Source organism: Sceloporus undulatus, chromosome 4, assembly GCF_019175285.1.
Source record: "Sceloporus undulatus isolate JIND9_A2432 ecotype Alabama chromosome 4, SceUnd_v1.1, whole genome shotgun sequence".
Lineage (NCBI taxonomy): Eukaryota > Metazoa > Chordata > Lepidosauria > Squamata > Phrynosomatidae > Sceloporus > Sceloporus undulatus.
The window spans coordinates 167,490,017-167,510,720 of NC_056525.1; the positions used below are offsets into that span (position 1 = coordinate 167,490,017).

At 39.3% G+C, this 20,704-nt stretch overlaps 1 long non-coding RNA gene across 1 annotated transcript in view; it reads right to left on the bottom strand.

Annotated features, from left to right (window-relative positions):
- Positions 1-461: 461 nt before the first annotated feature.
- Positions 462-20,704, bottom strand: part of LOC121930057 — a 40,694-nt gene continuing 20,451 nt past the window's right edge. Inside the window, exon 2 of the long non-coding RNA XR_006103811.1 lies at positions 462-822. This is a non-coding gene — a long non-coding RNA (uncharacterized LOC121930057). The remainder of the gene's footprint in view (positions 823-20,704) is intronic.

Here is a 20,704-nt window from a genome sequence, read left to right on the forward strand (position 1 = left end):
GTGTTTACATTCTGATACGGCAAATGCAAAGACATGTACATTTGCATAGATTGGGAGGCACAGTAGAGGTTTTAGTTCCTTACAACATGCCTTACAAAGGTACTTTTAAAATAAAGTTTTACTTACTTTATCCCACAGATGGAAAAGTTACATACTTAATTCTGTTAAAAGCCAAGTAAATTTTGGTATATTGTTGTAATGTTCAACACAACTTTAATATTCAATGCTTATAGAAATGAAATTTATCTTATATAAAACTGCTGAGTTGAACACAAAGTTTCAAATCTTAGACTTATTAAAACCATTTTAGGATTCCAATCAGAATGTTGATATCTGAAATTAAGCATCTTGAAATGTTTTACCATAACAATTTATATTCAGTTTCCTAAACTGTAATGAGTATCTAATTTTTATTCATCTAAGTTAAAAGCATTAATATCAGAAGAAAGAAAGCAAACACATGAGCTTATGAAATTTTATTGTCACAAAAACTAATCGTTTGATAATACTAGCCAACAGTGAAGTTCAGCCATAGCAAAACCTACTTATCATCTTACAGATACATGGAGAGCACATTTATGATATTATTTTAGGCAATGTACACTGTTAAAGACAGACTACAATGTGAAGTCTAAATTATATTCTATAAGAAGAGAAAGAAGACAACTCAAACAGTATGTTCAAGTAAAAATCTGTGCGTGTGTCATACAATACTGAAGCTGGTCCACTAGTGCTCCAAGCAGAGGACTTTATTCGGTATCAGACTTTTTGTGGGTACTCGATTATGAGCTTCTCTGTAGTATAGAGTTGGCCAATGATGACCTAAAAGAAAAGAAAAATAATTAGAGGTTCAATTCTTTCTGTGCGCTCTTTTCCTACAGTGGATCATCCGAAGCACACAAGTGCTTCATGACTACAAGCAGTCATGATGGAAGCATAAGATGGTCCATCTGCAGTGTGTACATGTACTTAGTTTAAAACAGTCCAGACTACTTCACACTAATTTCATGTCCCAGAAGCTGCTTTTCTATTGTTTTCAGTAGCTTCACGTCTCTGTGAAAATGGCTTAGGCAAAGAGAGACTGAGACTTTTCCTTATTAGCAGTCCAAAAATCTGGAGGACCACAGTTGCCTTTGTTCTAGCCACTCCAACACAGCATAAGCATTAGCTATTTATGAACAAATAACTAATAATATAATACAAAACCAGTTTCCCCTCACCTTTATATTCTTTTTACAGTACATTTCCCCAGAAGTACCCTCTCTTGGGAAGGCTATTTCTTTTTTTAAATTTCATTTGAACAGCAGCAGAAGAAAAATCAAAATACTAACGATAAAGACCACACAAATATAACAAAACAAGTATATACTACAAAAGTATAAGAAACCTGCACAAGGTAACATACTGGTCTTTCAACAAGGGTTGAACCACAATGTGTAGGTGGAGGCTGAATTCAACTATTATTTATTCAAAGGCATGTTTGTCTGGATCAATATGCAAGGGGATTTTGTAGCACCTTTGAGATTAATAGAGAGAAAGTTGGTAGCATAATTTTTCATAGACTAAGTCTACTTCATCAAATTCATGAAGTGTAGTGCCTAGGTATGAAGGAGCAGGCTGCATGTGTGAATAGCAAAAGAAATGCAAAACTTGTGAGTATGGTGATGAGGTGGACAAGTTCAATTTAAATGATGACCTTAGTGGCATAAAGGCAGAAGGAAAGATATTGTATAAAGAGAAAGATAACTACATGAATAGTGGTGAGAGTTACTGGAATATAGTGTGATGCTGGCTGGAAACCAGAAAGAGATGAGATAAACTGGGCAAGACAGCCCAGTTCATTGTGTATTCATGGCATATGAAGGAAAGGTGTCTGAATGCCCACAGCAACTCCTATTTGGCAGGTGAACCAGACACCTATTGATATAATTCCACAATCTTCCTATCTTTTGGTGATCTCTAGTCCTGCTGTCACTTGAAGGAAGATTATCAAGTCTCTAGGATACCTTTTAAACTGCCAAAGAAGTTTAACAATGCCAGTTCAAGGCTTAGGGAAAATGACTGCTTTGTAATTGCGCCAGTTCCAGTTTTTACTGAAGATCAGAGCTTGCTCATTGCAGGGTACAAGGACTGCATAAGGGGGAAAGTGCCCAGCTCTCCTTGTCCCCTCCAGTGATCTAAACAGCATGAATCAGTAATTTGGATCAAATTAACAAGTATCGGCTGTATGCATTGCCAACTCTTTTTTTCCTTGTACTGTCCTCAAGCACGCAGGTGTCTGAAGTATAATGTCAATACAAATCCTATCTATAAAGGAAACAATTTTTTCTATCTACTTGCGTTCTATGTGTCCACTATTTTGAAGGGTAAGATTATGAGTCCTTGGTCTACCAAAACTGGGATGTTAACAGCTCTTGATGTATTTAAAGCAACCATATGTCCGGAAATCTATCACTCATTTATTACACTGAAAATAGGCTATTATTTCATAGAGATATCCCTAATCTGTTACAGGCCTTTACTAGTCTGACCTATAAACTGTGGCAATTTATCAAGGTGATACCTAATAGGATGAGCTAGAAGAGTAGTGATCTATGCCACTTCTTCCACACCATCTAAGGGCTTTAGGTTTGGAGGAGGTATTTCTGAGTGCAGTTACTATGATGGGCAGGGCCCTCTTCAGATCTGAGTCCAATGCTAGAGAGTCACAGCTCCCTCATATAAGGGCAGTAATACTGCAGTTAAAATGCATAGAAATGTTTGAGGGGAGGCGCAACCCCCATTTTTTAAAATCCTTTTCACTTAACAGCAAAGATAGTAATTGCAATACCAAGTACATTTCTATACTGCTTATCAATCAACTAGTACTCCCTAAGCAGTTTACAATGTGTAAGCCAATTGCCCCTAATAAGCTGGGTACTCATTTTATAGACCTACAAATGGATGAAAGGCTGAGTGGTCATGACCAGCCCTCTCTTGGCAGCAAGCGATGCTGCGAGGAGTAGAAGCAGGGATCTCTGTGGGGTCCTGTCACAACTCTTTGTTGCACTGTTGCTAACTGGTGAATTCCATTGCTTGGGATGGGATACTGGCTTTTAAGGTGGGTTTCAGGGGCATTTGCTGTTGAGCAATGGTGACACAACTGTAAATGTGAATCTGAAACAGTTACAAGTTTGTTATGATATCATAACTGCCTAACAAGATGTCAGCCTTTATGTCAGTAACTTCATTATGTGCATTTTGTGTTTGTTCCCATCACACAGAGAAACCAGTCATATAATAGCATCTTAGAGCTCTCCTGTGCCATTTGTACGCAGTTCCTTGCATCCTGCCCCACTACTTGACAGCACTGTAGTTAAACAATTACTGTTGTACTTCTAAGAATAATCTTCTGTTGTTACTAGGACTGAATAAGAAAGAAGGCAATCTGCACAATGAATGTTTCTTAACAGAAGACTTCTGGAGTATTGGTGTATACAGTGGACCCTTGTTATATGCTGGGGTTTGGTTCCAAGATCCCCCGTGTATAACAAAATCCGTGGATGCTCAAGTCCCATTAAATATAATGACATAGCAAAATGGTGTCCCTTATAAAAAAATGGAAAATCAAGGTTTGATATTTGAAATTTATACTTTTTTGGAACATTTTCAAACCGTGTATGCTTGAATCCGTGTATAAAAAATCCGTGTATAAGAAGGGCTGACTCTACTACTCCCTTTTGCAGTTTTACCTCTCTCAGCCCAACTACACATACAGTGAAATGAAAGCAAGCAGTATTACTTTAGATTGCAGATATGGTCTCTTCCCCCCCCCCCCTCCATTTGCTACTTTTTGCACTGTTTTTATCAGGACCATTACATATGTAACACACCCTTGTCTCCAGCACAGCAGGGATAAATGCCCTAATCGTGTCCATTCCTTGTTATGCTGACCTTTGTAAAAAAGCAAACACACAGAACAAAAACGTCCAGGATGTTTTCCAATATGCCCCTACCTGAAGCCTGCAGCACACTTCATTGTATCACAACATTCTGCTGCAAGTACAAAAGGCCTCAGAAAGAGAAGTTAAAGGAAGGGTTTCATAAACTGACCGCTCATGAAAACACATCTAAATCTTGACTGGTTCTTCCAGAGCATAATCTTGAGACTATAGTAATTTTGCCAGCTGCATGTCCACTGGCACTGGTAAACCTGTAAAAGCACACAAGGGAAACAGCAGCATTTTCAGGGAGCTATTGCTCATGCCAGATAATGGCATCCTTTGTTTACACTAGGGGGTTTGTACCAATGGCTGGAAACAAGAATGCTGGGCTGCCAAATGGACGCATGACCTGGAACACAGCATTCCCTCCTTAGGAGTTTGGCAGACTGGATAGTCAATAGATCAAATGTTCACAAAATTGTTCAACTTTTCTTTCTTTTTTAAAGCTCATCTCCAGCTGATCAGCTGTGTATTCAGCCAGGGAAGCCTAGCACAAAATCTAACAGTTCCTTTTGCTGTCAACAATGAAAAGAAACTTTTCATCCAATGTCAGAGTAAAGCCTTTAAAGGGTGTTCTTTTGCTATCCACTTAAATTACTAAGATAACTATACCTTTAATTCCAATATAAACACATTTAAGCTCTCTCAATAGTCTTGCTAACACAAATGCTGATATAATATATATAAATGCATAGAGACCTTTATGTCAACTACAGATTATAGTACGAGTGAGCAACTATGTGGGGAATGGGGGAAGGAAATCCCCCCCCGCCGCCAGACCTTCCCATGGACAGCACCCCCCCATCAAGCCCAAATATCTCAATTTTTATCTACAGCCACTATTAAACTGGTGACAGGGACAGATGCACCTTCACATCCTGCCACCATAGTAAGAGCTAACACCGAGGAAAATGGAGGTATAGTTTTTTGTGGGTTTTTTGGGCTATGTGGCCATGTTCTAGAAGAGTTTTTTCCTGACGTTTCACCAGCATCCGTGGCTGGCATCTTCAGAGATGCGGGCAAAACATCAGGAAGAAACTTGTAGAACATGGCCGCATATCCCGAAAAACCCACAAAAAACTATGGATGCCGGCCATGAAAGCCTTCGACTTCAAAATGGAGGTAATTTTCCTGCAGACTTTCTCAGTACAGGATTCTGGAGTGCTTGTATAGTGGAATTATTTTTGCATGTTTTTATATATGAGGATGCAGTACTGAATGTTTTTAGGATAAATATTGTCCAAAATTGTGTCAAAAATATTTTGGGAGGGGTAGGACCAATGGGGGGGGGGGTTCAGAGATTGCAAAACTGGGGCCCAAGGCCACACTTTGCCTACCCCAATTTATAGAGTGGTAAATGCATCCAAGTATTCTCATTACTTGACTTACCAACACTGGATAAATTGTGGCTAAATGTGTTAGCAACTTCTCCAGGGTGGATGATTTAAATCACCAAGAAACAAGGTCTAAACTTCTTTCTAGGTCATGTACAAGCAGACACAGTGATTATTATTTAGGCATAGATAGTTGCAAGTAGATACAGTCTTTATGCTATCCAAAAGCATCAACTCAAAACTCTGATCCTGAAGACCATGCACCTTTTGGCATGACAACCTGATATGCCCACGTAGAAGAAAGCCTGCTACTGGCATCTCTCATCTTACAAATATAATTTGCATATCAGCACAAAAAGTTTTTCTAAGCTAGCTAATGAGTCCAGCCAGCATTGCATGTTCCTGGTTAATCACAGTAAGTAATGGGGAATAATAATGCTAGAGGCATGGTTGCACTAAAATGAGTTTGAACCATCAGCACAATCAAGTGACAAAAAATCCATCTGTAAATTGCAGATGAGGGATTGTAAGCTTGAATCCTCTCCAAGGGGGGGCTTATTCTCCTCACAACAACAAGAAATGCTAGAATATCATAGAGAAGAGTCCAGGCTAGCCTTCTCTTCATAGCCTACTAGTCTTGCTTTCTCCCATACAACCCTGACCATGAATTAAGGTCAGAGGGAGCTGTATTGCTGTCCCTGACTTGGTAATTAATGTCTGAAGTATGTTTGCAAAGACTTAAGAGATGGGCTTCTTTTGTGACTACATCTAAGCTCTTCAACACCCTTCCTATGAAAGTCCATTTAGTTCCCTGTCTTGCATCAACAAGTACATTCTTTTTTAAAATAAGCACTGGCCTTTTTATACTTGAGCTGATCAGTTTTATTTGCAGGTGCTTCTTTAACTGCCTGAATTGTTAATGTATTTTTTACTTGCTTATTTTATATATACACATGAAAACACAGTTGCTTTTTATGTTACACAACGTGTCATTTATTGTTAACTGCCTTGGATATCAACAGTATGTGGAAAAGTGAGATATAGATTTTAATAATAAAATAAAGGAAGATGTTAATATGTTCCAACATGCAATTTTTCATTGTAGCCTAATGTGTAGGAAAAGCTCTGTTGAAAGTATGAACTGGCCTTCAGTGGTTTCCTTCCTTTTTTAAGAGAAGAAAGATGCACCACAGTTCCCATTTTAGTTGGCTCCATTATGTGTTCACAGATTTTTACTGTCTTTCTCAAGCCTGTTGAACCGCAGTGCCTTTAGGTGTTATTGGCAAGCAGAATAGCAAATGCTAATAGCTGCTTTCCTAACAAAAACATTGTTGCAAGGGCTTCAACTTTACTTTTCCTGGCACAACTTCCCTTCCGTTCCAGTGTTTCCATAGAAACAAATGGAAAATCCAAAAATGGGGAAAAGTTCTTCAGGCCCATAACTGTTTCTGAGCCCGTGGCTGTTTCTGTGAGGCTGGAGCATGTAATGTGTTCAAGTTATCTAAATCTAGCCCTTCTATATTTTTGGGGGTGTGTGTGTCAATCCTGTAAACACTTTTTTCTCTGCTAGCCAAAATGAAAACAAGACAAAATGTTGTTCCAACATTTTAATGCTAGCAAAAGCTATGAGGCTTGGCAGAGCCTAGCACAGCAACTGCTGGTTTACTGGTTTGGCCTCATTTGAGTGTGCCAAACTTAATGCCTTTATCCTCCTAAAATCCCTCTCTGGAATTCCTGAACCATCCCAAGATCCTTCTCCAGAAGTAGGGATATTTGTTGCTGTTTGCAAAAGGAACTTTCCCTTCCAATTAATAACTGAGGCACTTATGCAGGCTTGTAGACAACATATGTGAATACAATGTGCATGTCAATCTAATTCCAAGCACAGGGAAGTAAGTAAGTAAGTAAGTAAATAAGTAAGTAAGTAAATGTAAATCAGAATTCTGTTGGATTCTAAACTGGCATAGAAGTTATTGTTCAAGTGCTTGCACTTTCTCAGAGGTTGTGTACATGGTCATTGTAATGTGGTCATTTATGCAGCTCACTGTTCTGCAGGCAACATTCAGCTGTCCCTCTTGCCTTTGACTTGGTGGGTAGGGAAGCTGAGCTCAAGACCATGATGCCTGTTGCATAATCTGGTATACCACTGTGGTATTCTGCTGGCATATATTTATGCTATACTAGAAGTATACAGAAGTCAGCTTGGTGTAGTGGCTTGATCAATGGACTATGACTAACTAGGGTTTGAATATCTGCTTAGCCAAGCCACACTCTCTCAGTCTCAGAAGAAGGCAATGACAACCTCCTCTAAACAAATCTTGCCAAAAAACATTCTGCAATACATTCATCTTCAGGTCACTGTAAATTGGAAATGACTTGATGGTATACAACAACAACAACAACAACAACAACAACAACAACAGATGTGTATAGGATCTTGGCCTAAAGATAATTCAGAACATTTAACTGAAAGGGCAGTTATAAAAGTCTAGTTTCACATGCATTTTTAAATAGGGTTTCCATTGTAACTGGCAGATAATGCAATCAAAAGTAGTTTTCCATTGGACTGTGTTTAGTGCCTATCAGTGTAGACAGATACACTGGAGTGTCTGGTACTGTAGCAAAGGGATTGTTGCATGATGGATCCGCTTGGCCCTGATGGATGCCATTTTGAAAACCACAAACTTTACTCTGGCTATTGTTCAAAGTAAAATACTGAGAGCTGCTTTGTATGCACTTCTTCACTGTTCTTTCTTCCTCTCCCACGTTTGCTAACCATGTAACTTGGGGTATTATGTATTTTTTCCTCTCTGTTGATTTCTTAATTAAAACATTAATGGCCATTGCACTATGATGACATAGCATGATATCATGATCAGAGTTTGATTCCTGGCATTGCTGATAAAACTTGTGGGTTGGATGTTCCAAGGCCACCCCAACTGCCAAACTGGCCAATTTGCCTTCAGGGTATTAATGTGTTCAAGTTTTGGGAAGCCAGTTGTGGAATTGGCTAATGCAATAGGGCCATCCAAGTCCAGCCCTCTGCCATGCAGGAATACATATCTGAAATCTAGTGGATCCTCCACATTTGCTTGGGTTAAGGGCCCAGGACCTCCATGAAAGTGGAAAACCCGCAAATAAAAACCACAATTTTTTTTTTACCTGAGAGAACACCTCTCTAGGAATTTCTAGGTTCCCCAGGACAATTCTATGGTCAAAATCTGCCAGAGTTCATCATGAAATTGATCTGGAGGCCCTACAAATAAGCAGAGAAGTGTTTTCTCTAGGAACCTCTGGGCCCTCCAGCGTGATTTTTGGCAGAGGTTGACAACAGAGTCATGCTGGAGGACTTAGAGGTTCCTAGAGAGAACATATTAATCAAATGTGTGAATGAACAAATCCGCAAAAGTCAAAGCCGCAAATGTGGAGGGCAGATTGTATATATCTGCAATTATTTATAGATTTTTTATTCATTTATTTAGTATTTTATCAAATTTGTATAGCTCAGTTCATAAGAAATACATGAGCAATGATCAGTCACAGAAATAGAGTTGGAAGAGACAACAAAGGTCATCCAGTCCAACTCCCTGCCATACATGAATACACAATCAAAGCACTCCTGACAGAAGGCCATCCAGCTTCTCTTTAAAAACCTTCAAAGAAGGAGACTTCACCACACCCCAAGGTAGCATATTCCACAGTATAGTGCATGAATAGTGTTTGGTTTCCTTTTGTGCATACATATCTCTTTTGCTCACAACTGGCTTGCAATAAAAATGCAATTATAATATAGTTTTAAGAAAAATCATGCCTGATGCCTTGGATACCTACTGCCAGTCAGTGCTGACAGAACTGGGCTAGATGGGCCAATGGCTGGAAACTTTATAAGCTATCTTCTTATGTTCTTGTTCCTGTCTTGCTGACTGTCCTGCAATAAGCAACTCATAATCTATTGGGAAAATCTGCAATAGCCAAACACATAGAAAGAAAACATATAACAACAACAACAACAACGTTTATTTCTTACCCAGCTCTCCTTATAGAATGAGTCGGGGAACGACACGTAATACCAGTTAAAAGAACATATAAAACAATACATATTATACAACAGTCAATACATACTGTTCTGATCAATACAACTGTACCAATAGAATATGTATCAAGGAAATTCATGGCCAAGGAATTAAGAGTCTCTGGCCTAAACCTAAATGTTAGTCTCAACTAGAATACACTTGCTGAATCAAAAGGAACTTGGCCAGTTAACAATCATGTGTTACTTTGATTTAATATGTCTACTCTGGTTGGGATTAACAAAGAGATGTTGGCTTTGATAGATGACTCCTGGATTCTAGTTCAGAGCTTTAAAAGGTTACTTTTAAAAAATGACAACTCTCTGAAACCCCCAAAGATCCTGGGAGCAGAAATCCCCAAAAAGGAACATTCTAAATTCTGTTCTTGTTTGAGTTTTCAGGGGGAAGAGAGAAGGGGGAGGGAAGATGTGATTGCTCTCAGACTGTTTGCTCAATACTGTTGGGGCAGGTAAAGGCTGAAGAGCACTGACCTAGGGAGGCTATGGACATTGGGTTCTTTCCTGTTCGTTCTCTCTTTGGCCTCTTCTGAGGCTGCCAATCGCAGAGCAGAGAGCTGGTGTGATTTGAGAGGGTTGGCTGCTTGACCTTGGCAACTCAATTGACCCCAAGCAAAGAGAATCAGCAACTCAGTCATTTCAGAATAAATTTGGCATGTAACCTCTTGCCAGTGGTGGGAGACTGGAAACTCGTTCAGGAGTTGCACAGAAGATAGCACAAAATCGTTTTGTACAAATATGCACAGAAAACATTACAAACAAATTACAAATTTACATTACAAATAGAGAGGGAGAGGGAGATCTACAATGTTATCTATGCTTTTGATTGCAGGGCTGTGTAAAAACCATGTTCAGTCAAGCAGCATGTCCCAAAGTTTCCAGTATTTTATCATTTCTATAGACATTTCTCCATTGACAGAAGGCTGCATCATTATCTTTTTCTTTTTTAAAAAAGTTAAGAACTGCAGAAAAACCTCAATGCATCCACCTATGGAACCTGGTAAATGATACACGAATGCCCTGGTGAATGACATCTCTGCAAAAATCCAGCAACTTAAAACCCGATAAATGGCATCAGAAGTGCTGAAAACAACCAGTTTGGCCTCTCCCTCTGCATGAGCCATGGCATGTACATGGCCCAATGCTTCCTTTTATATCCTCTCTTTTTCTACACTACAGGCACACCTCAGTTAACAAATCCTCTAACAGTGAAATTCCTATTTAACAATATTTTTTATGCCCCCTAAATACCTTCTTCCTCATCTGCTGTGTAGATGGAAGTTTTTTCAGCAGCATCAACATTGTGAGGATGAAGGGCTGGAGAAATACTGTACCAACAGGTCAGGTTTCAGCAGCATAAACAATGCAATAAACCATGTGTAAACTATGAAAGAGCAGGATTCTGCTCTAGTCAACCCTACTGCAACTCTGTGTGTTTACTCACAACAGAAAACATAAACAGCAGGTGCCTCTGGAATCCATTACTGAGCACGCACAAACAACAAAATAGAGAGAAAAGGTGAGAGCAGTTATATCTGCCTCACAATCTCACCCTCTATGTTAAAAAAAACATAGATCAGTAGGTTTGGCCATGGAAATGGAAATTATAAGAACACTGCCATTGAAAGAAAAAATCACCTCTCAATCCATGTTGGAAGAAGACTTTACATGTTCTCTAGAACATGCAAGATTGTTTCTGCTTACTTATTCAATGTTTACCTGACTTGGTTGTTTCATTTCACATGCACATGTTAGTTTTGAATAAAATGTTTTCTGAAACATGTCGAACTGCTTTTCTTTTTGTGTCCTAGGAACTTATCCCTATTATTTCCATGTTGTTTCTGCCTCTGGTACCAGCCTTTCTGTTAAAAAAGTAATGTTCAGGAACACATTTCATTCCTTGATGGAGGTACATCTGTATTTTCCTTTCTCTTTTCTTTTGTCCCCATCCCACTCATCCTCCTTAGACAAAAACTCTCATCCCTTGTCTTTTTGTTTCATCTCTACTAAACATGTCTCCCGCTGCTTTGCCCTCTTCTGTATGAACTTCCCCCCTTTCTATTTTCCTCTCCTGCCTTTCTGATCAAGAAGGGTTCATTTTGGTTCAAGGCCACCTAGGTCACTGCTTCAGAACCCCTTTCACTTCTAGCATTCAAGCACTAGAATATATGAGCTAATAAATTATGAGTATTTGCAGTGCCTTTCTCAGCAGTGTAGTGGTAAATTTCAAAGTACAGATGCTCACCATGACAGTCTGCACAAGTATGTCCCAAAGACAGTCCAAAAATGCAAGCAGCTGTGTTGATCCATATCAACAAACCAGTTGTAGCAGTTTTCATCTACACAAGGTGAAGACTTTTTACTAACGGCATCTCAGCTATTCATTCAAGACCAAGCTAGCCCAGGGACAGTTCACAACACTATACTGTTGCTTGGGGGGGGGGGGGAATCTGTCACTTCCTACTGTGAGAACTGCAGTTAAACATAGAAGCCTGAGAAGGGATAGAAGATTGTCTCACTGATAATCAAAAGGGTCAAGTGCTTTGACCCAGTGAGCCCTGGTTGCATGACCACACTGGCCTTTCCTCCACCATTCACCAACAATAAACAGGAAAGGAGATTCCACCTAAACATTAGGATGAACTTCCTGATGGTAAGAGTTATTCAATAGTGGAATACACTGCCTTGGAGGGTGGTGGAGTCTCCTTTCCTGGAGATGGCCACCTGTCGGGAGTACTTTGTGTGTTCCTGCATGGCAAGGGATTGGACTGGATGACCCTTATGATGTCTTCCAACTCTATGATTTTATCCCCATCTTAAAAGGTCTTCTGGACTACCATCATCCACAACTGGCATGACTGTAAACGTGCTGGTATCCAAACACTTGTAATCCAATGCACCAGTTGGGGAATGTTGATCTATATACAATGAAAGCTAGTGGCAATTCAAAATAATAGGTCTCACAAGCAGATTTGTTTCCAAAGTTTGTTTTGAAAAGCCAAGGTTATAGGCCCTCCTTTCCTGCTTATGTGTCAGTAAGCATGGGCACATGGAATGACAACAACAATTCAGCCTGCTGTCTCTTGAGAAAAACCTAGCTGAAACCTAGCCCAAATTCACCCAATTATGTACATCGAACATATCCCACAGACAATTAAAACAAACAGGAGCTGAATTCTATGTAACTGTCACCTGTATCTCACTATTGAGCAATTGCCTTCAGATACATTAATGCCATCTTCAGATTTCTATGTCTTTGCAGGCTAGGGAAGTTCTGAAGTCACTTTTCCTTTGGCCCCAAATCAATCAATCAGTCAAGCAAGCAAGCAATCAAAGTCATTCAAAGTTTTGTTTTTAATGCACTGGATTCACAGAACACTTCAAAGAGGCAAGTTTATAGTGCCTTGCTCACAGTTCTTTGAACTGCCTCTCCATGCTTATGTCTGCAAATATGATTCCTGACATCTGATTGTGAAAGCCTGACTGGAATGCAAAACTGTCATGGGAAGCTAGGACTGCAAGCACTTTTGGAATTCTCAAATGAAGTCTGAACCAGAAGGAACCATTCATCTATGTATCCATGTTGTATTTTACTGCCAAAAGGCATACATACAAAAATACAGAATTACATTTGCACATGTTGCAAGCAACAGGAAACATGAGTGTGGGAAAGAGGAGTCCACATATAAAGTTAGTCCTTCATATCCATGGATTTTTCAAGCATCCATTGTTTGAAAATACAGCGGGCCTTCCCCTTACATGGGGATCTGTTCTGAATCCCCCTGCATAATGGGAAATCCACGTATACTTGCGCCCCATTAAAAACAATGGGGGATGTGCTTACAGCTCGGGGGCAGCACACATGCCATGGGCGCATGAGCCATTGCTTTAATTGGTGTGTGGCTTCTGTGTAAGTTGGAAGCCATGTATAGTGCATCTGCATATGGCGCGGGTGCACTATATTTTTTAAATGTATACATATCAAAAAGCAAACCTTCATTTTGCAGTTTTATATAAGGGACACCATTTTACTATGCCATTGTATTTAATGGGTCTTGAGCATCCATGGATTTTATTATCCACGGTGTGTGTGTGTGTTTTCTAGAACCAAACCTCTGTGGATACAAGGGTCTACTGTACTTGTTTAATTTGCTTCTGAAGCCTGTTTTATTGCCAGGGGTGGGGGCCAGGGCAGAAGTAAATTCAATTATATTCAATGTAATTTCAGCCACAGCACTGAATAAAACCTACTATTAAATGGGACTTAACTTTCAAGCACATACACAGAATTGGACCATAAGGCAGAAGTCATAAGACACATAAATAAAAATCGCAACATTTTTACTAGAGGTTGCTTCCTTTGGTCTGCATCTATTAGTAATGCATGGGGTGGGGTAGGGAGGGAATCAGTTGCAGATTTCCACAAATCAAGCAGATATTAAAAAGCACAACTAGAGGCCTGATCAGAGTTTACTGGCCAGCTGGCAATACTACTTTGGAAGAAGAGCCATTGTAATTATGCTTAATTCGAAGGATACGGCTTTGCAAAAATTATTTTTTCTTTAATATTTCTCCAGGAAACTCATAGATTTACAGTACTTTATCTTCTCCATTATTTCTTTGTGGTGAACACATTCACCTTAGCTTTCTTAAAATAACAACCACTATCACCTACTGCATTTTTATTTTCCACTTTGCCGTAAGTAATTTTCTGATGTGATCCCTCATCTTAACTCCACCTCCCTGTGATCAGATGGATTAGGAAGTGGGAGAAACATGTACACCATTTGTCCTATGTCTTGCACCTATGTACTGCACTTAGGGCAGAAAAATGAAATGCATAGATATAGGATGATTGACACCTGGCTGAATAAGACTACGTGTGAAAGGGATCTAGGAGTCTTAGTAGACCACAAATCGAGCATGAGTCAATTGTGCAATACTGCAGCTAACAAGGCCAATGCAATTTTAGGCTGCATCAATAGATGTATAGTGTCTAGATCAAGGGAAGTAATAGTACCACTCTATTCTGCTCTGGTCAGGCCCCACCTGGTATATTGTGTTCAGTTCTGGGCACCACAATTTAAAAAGGATGCTGAGAAACTGGAGCGTGTCCAAAGGAGAGTGACTAAAATGGTGAAGGGTCTGGAAACCATGCCCTATCAGAAACGACTTAGGGAGCTGGGGATGTTTAGCCTGGAGAAGAGAAGGTTAAAAGGTGATATGATAGCCTTGTTTAAATACTTGAAGGGATGTCATATTGAGGAGGGAGCAAGCTTGTTTTCTGCTGCTCCAGAGACTAGGACACGGAACAATGGATGCAAGCTCCAGGAAAAGAGATTCCACCTCAACATTAGGTAGAACCTCCTGGCAGTAAGGGCTGTTCGACAGTGGAACACACTCCTTCGGAGTGTAGTGGAGTCTCCTTCCTTGGAGGTATTTAAAACAGAGGCTGGATGGCCATCTGTTGGGGATGCTTTGATTGACATTTCCTGCATGGCAGGGGGGTTGGACTGGATGTTTAAATACCTCCTTGCAGTCTCTTCCAACTCTATGATTCTTTTTCAGATGAGGAGTTTGTTATCCAAAGTTATAGGAACATTCTTCGAGGGCTGCGTTATTTTATTTTTTTTAAAAGCAACTCCTGCTGTTTTTCCAGACATGGTATACTGTGAGTAAATATAAGTGTCTGGACCTTCTGTGACCATTAACTTTTTATCTTGCTGACATTCAAAAGGTCATGTGTATCCTGAAACCTTTCTCATCTTGTCATTTAAAGAGCTCAGAATTCCATAGTACATGTAACAAATTGATTTCAGCAGTTCCAGAGCCTAAATTACTCCTGCAGTCATATAAGGATATATAAGGAGAGCGGGTGATTTCTGTTAACCTCATGCACCGCATTCATTAGCAGCGGATGATGGATGGCACAGCGGAGCCTGGGAACATACAGTTGAAGCACTGGGACATTTTTTGTTCACAAAAAACTCAATATGATTTTCCATTTCCCTCAGCTATCCCTATACGCTGCATGTTTAGCTATACTTGCGCAGTAGCAGGATTGGGCAGAATGGATTTCCCCCCGGAAGTATATTGCTATGAGGTGTCACAGCTGTAATGCAAAGTATTTTGCATGGTGTTTTCCTCAGACTATTATGACCCACTAAATTTGCAAAAGACCTGGTTCCCAGTGGAACTGAAAAAGTGCTAGAATTGGTCTGTTGACATGGATCAATAGAGTTGCAAATTTTTTCTTAGTTTACACTATGGAACTACAGGAATTATCATAATGAGAATCTGTGCTTCAAATCCTGCCCCAACACTTTATGCCACTTTCCATTAAGCAGTTGTGAGTTATAGTATCCATATTTTTTTACAAGGTATTGTATTAATTGTGTGTCATCTCCTGGGATGAATGGGACAATTTCTGTACCACAAAGGGTTACAAGTTCAGCTACTCCCCTAGTCAAGAATCAGTCTTGTTCAGAGTGCACATAATGAACTGAGCCTCATCTGCAATCACTACATGCTTCCCTTTCTCAGAAAATTGGAGTCCCAATTCATAGTCAACTTTTGCTTGTTACTGTGCAGCTTCTAACTCCAAACACATGATACTGGTGTGTCTCAGTATACTGTTAGATTAATCAAATTTGTGTTTTGTGAACATACTGTATATACTTGACTATAAGTCAGTCTCATATGTAAGTTGAGGGCAGGTTTGGGGGCCAAAATTATGGATTTTGAAATGATGTGTGGGTAAACTTTAGGGGCATGTAACAAAGGAGTTAAAGGATAAAGCAAAGGAAAACAACTGCCAGCAGGCATAACTGTTTGTGCTCATACTAAAGGCTAAATGGATTGGGGGGGGGGGGCAGTGCTTCCAAGACAGATTACACTCTTGCCTTTCACAAGGGGATGGCTCCTTTTTAAATAAGAGTTAAATTACAGTTCATGTGGATAAGTCGACTCAGGTTTTTTGAGTCAATGTTTTGAATAAAATTTCTAGACTTATACATGAGTATATACAGTACCCCTAATTTAGGCTGAATTTGTGAATAATTTAGAAAAACTTAATATATCAGCCAACAGATGGCAATGTTGCACTTCCATAGTAATTCCAAACAGCCTGTTTAGAAGGAAAACTAAGCCTTAAAGAAAATTCATCTGACTGCAGTTCATCATGCTACATATGTACAATGAACAAACAACCCATAACTACTCTGTAGACACTTATCACCCAAGGCAATCCTGCTCTGGCTTTCAATTAACCCTCTAACTAGCTGCCCATTGTAAAAGATCCACTGCATTTCAATCAAGCTCACAGCAAACAAAGGCAGTTAAATGGTATCTTAAGTATTTTTAAAGCAATAACTACATACTTTATAGAAGACTTCAGTGCAAAATTTTCTTGGGTACCAGATAAATGGCTTGCCCTGACTCCAGTTAGCATCAAGCTTGGGACAAAGGGTGTTTTGCTTTGTAGTTTCAGAATGTCACATTGCCATTCCTTTTACAAAAGACCATACTTGATGCAAAAAGTGTTCTCCACTTAAAGTGGATGAATCTCATCTGGCCATTATAAACAGAAATTTGGGATCAGTGTATAATGATATTATACTGCATGGGTATTTCCTGCGAAGCTGTTTTTGCATCATGCACAGTCTTTTAAAAATGTTATGGGGGGAGGGACAAGGGGGAAACCACGAAAGAAACTTAGAAAAGGGACGCAGTCTAGTGTATTAACATGTTTTCAGTGGTAGACCTGGGCATGGCAGTTGTACTATCTTACTGCCATGTTTTCTCTCTGGTAAACTGCCCCCTACAAATGTAAGATATTTCTGTGTATGTATAATACAGTGTCTTGAAGAAATATCCACACACTCTGACTAATCTGTATTTTGCTGTGTTACAATTTGGAACTGAAATGCATTTAATTGGCACTGACACCACATGAAATAATTTGGCATTTATTGGTTGCATAAATATTTACTCCTTTTGATGTAACATGTCTAAATAAGCTCTGGTGCCTCCAGAAACCACACAAGTAGTGGAATGAGGTCCCCACAAGTGCAGTTCTGGTGTAAACTGACGTCAAAATAAGACATCTGTTTCTGGAAAACCACAGAGCTGGTTTCCTGGGCTTTGCTTCTTTAATAGAAACTTTGGTAACAGAGGCAGAAATAACATGGAAAGAATAGGCACAGGTTCCGACACCATAAAGAAAGAGAACAAACTTTGCATCCAAACCTAACATGCAAATATGAAAGGAAACCATCAGGTCAGGAAGCCTTGTATGAATAAACAAAAACATTTGGAATCTTCTCCTACTTCTTCCAAAATATACCCAGGGATTATTGTTTCTTTTCCAGTCTCCAGTTTTGTAATAATTTCCATTCTCATAGCTAAATGTATAGATCTATGCTTTTAAAACATGCTGGATTTAAACAGGCTTATCTGTTCTTCCTTTATTTCTCTGTTTGGCTGTGCACACAGGCTCAGTAAGGGATTCCAAAGGTAGTTTCTGTTTACCTTGCCTGTTGTAAGTTGGCACACATGGGTACAATTAGATTGGCTAGAGTAGAATCCTGATCTTTTCCCACTCAGGCTTTATTGCACTGCTTACTACATACATGCGTCTGCAACCCAATGCCAAAGTTTGTTTCACCCACTATCCTTTATCATCCTCCCAATGCTGTTGCTGCTGCTACAAAAAATCTAGCTAGACAGAGGACAAGGAGAAAAAGGAAAGCTGGGAAGGCATTAAAAGACTTTATAAAAAGAAATTTCTTTGTCAGAGGCTTTGTTAGCTGAGGTATGCCTCATATATCCCAAAATATGAACATTCCCTGGAGCACCAGTAAATCTATTATTACAAAAGAGAAGGAATATGACTCAATCATGACTCTGTCCAGAAAAGAATGTCTACTTAAACTCAGTGGCTGGTAAAGAGGATGTTAATGTACTAAGAGCCAGGATCTCCAGCTGAAACAGGAGGAACTGTTCATGGGACAACTAGCACTCAGATGTTCCACTGCTTTATTAGAGCAATGTGAAGGCAAAAGCCATTGCTGAAACAAACTCTTATCAAAGTCCATTTCGAAAACAAGAACCTGAATGTTCTTATTGGTGGGACTGATTTTGAAACTGTAGAAATTATTTTGCAATATCCCCTCCTTCTTCCATGTTGTTTCCCTTCTCCCTCCTTTTCTTTGTTGTTCTTTCCTTGTACTGAATACCACAGGACAGGTGGGGAACCAATTGGTAGGGTTTTTTGTACATACCAGCACAGCTGTCAATAATCATACTTACCATTTTAAAATCATTCAAAGCTGCACAGGTGCACATTCAGTTATCAGACTTAAAAAAGAACGCCAACTCAGAAATTGTCTCACTTCCTTCTCCCTAGCTGTGATCCTTTCTTCCTCCTCCTTGTGGTCTATGCTCCTTCTTCATAAGCATTTCAAAGGGATTTGCTGGCAGGAAATCTGTCACATATTTTTTGCCTAGCCATTAACACCACCCCACACCCCAATATGTAACTAAACTGTGTACCTACAGCTGTGAATGATGACACAATGTATTTTTAAACTATTCCCTCATAGCTGTAAAAAATGTGCATACATTTGCAGAAGATGCACATACACATGGAAACTTAAATGAAGCAAGACCACTGTTTTGTCCTACCACTGCAGGAGAATTTTGTGGTCTGTGATGGTACTGTAAACACAAATGATAAAACACACAACTGACATTTTACACCTTAATGACAACACTATGCACTGATGTGTGGCATCTGATTCCATTATACACACCTCCCACACTGTATTCATTAATAGGTACCCCCAGAGGAGGCATTGTATTTGAAAGCTATATAACAGCACATCAATGCATCACAAAAGAGTCTCTTGGAGATTCTATCTTGGTGTTAAATATAGGGAATGCTCCTCTTTCCGCCCTACAATCTAAGCCATGAATGATCAACTTCCTCTCTAGGGTTCCTGTCATACTGAACCAAGAAGAACAATTTATAATTTTCACTGTTATGCACCAAACTCTGCTGCTTTTTGAGAGAACCAAATGTAGGACAAGTAAAGATTGTACACTGACAGAATGTCAAATCAATGAAATAAGTTAACAGCACACTTTCAGAAGTGAGAACAAATGCCTGCTTTAGATGCGTACTTCATTAAAGTGTGGGAAAATATTAACAGGCGTTTTCTGTTGTCAAGTAATCATTATGAGAACAAACCCTGAACCTTTATGCAGCAAGTCTACCGTTTTTGGAACAGTTACATTGTAGACAAAGAAGGGAGAGCAGTAGAGTACGTACTATAAGATTACTTCCTTTATCAATGCATGAAAATAGAATCAAGGGCATAAAGTGAGTCTTAAAAATGGACTTGGGGGATCTGGGTTCAAATCCATCCTCAACAGTGAAACTCTGCTGGGTGATCAAGCTAGTCCTCGTTATTTAGTATTCTTTCAGCCTGAGTCTATCTCACAGAGTTCTTGTAAGGACAGTGGAAAGCCTACACTTATAGCTCCTTCGAGAGAAAGAAAGCTAACTATATATATATTTTTCAAAAAATAAAAACAAACACAAATTGAAATACCTGCTAAATATGGAAAAAAATAGGTAAAATGGTAAATCTTAATGAGAAGTATGAAAACCATAGTTGTACCATGATAGCTTTCACAAGTCAAAATCAGTCCTATTCTAAATAGCCAATGAAGTTTTTACGAGCCAGTTCCATGTCTTCTGAAATAAATCAATGTCTAAGTTTTGCAAACAATAGATAAGAGTCGTGTAAAAATAAGTGAACTCTTGGGTTGCATCAACTCAAAGGGAGTAAGTACTGTAGAACCAAGTGTTTCAGTAATGAGGTAAGTCTGCAAGGATGAGTCGGGGAAGCACTATAAAAAGATCTTCACCATACAACTTTGTGCAAATACATCATACCATGATCAGAAAAATCTCTAAGGACCCCAGGAAATCAGTTAATTACTGCTCATTAAACTAGAAAATGTTACCAAACTATTTCTATGACCTTTGTTGTCTCTTCCAACTCTATTTCTATAATTCTATGACTATTCCAAAGCTCCATCAATCTACTGTCAGATAGCTTATAAATGGAGAAAGTTCAAGATCACAGTCACTCTGCGTTGGAGCTTTTGTCCTACCAAAACCTGTCCAAGAACAAACCACTGTATCATCTAGAAAATCCTAAAGAAAGCGGAGTACCATCCCATGTTGCCTTGGCTAAGGTGAGTGTTCCCCATTCAGTGATTACAAAACAAGG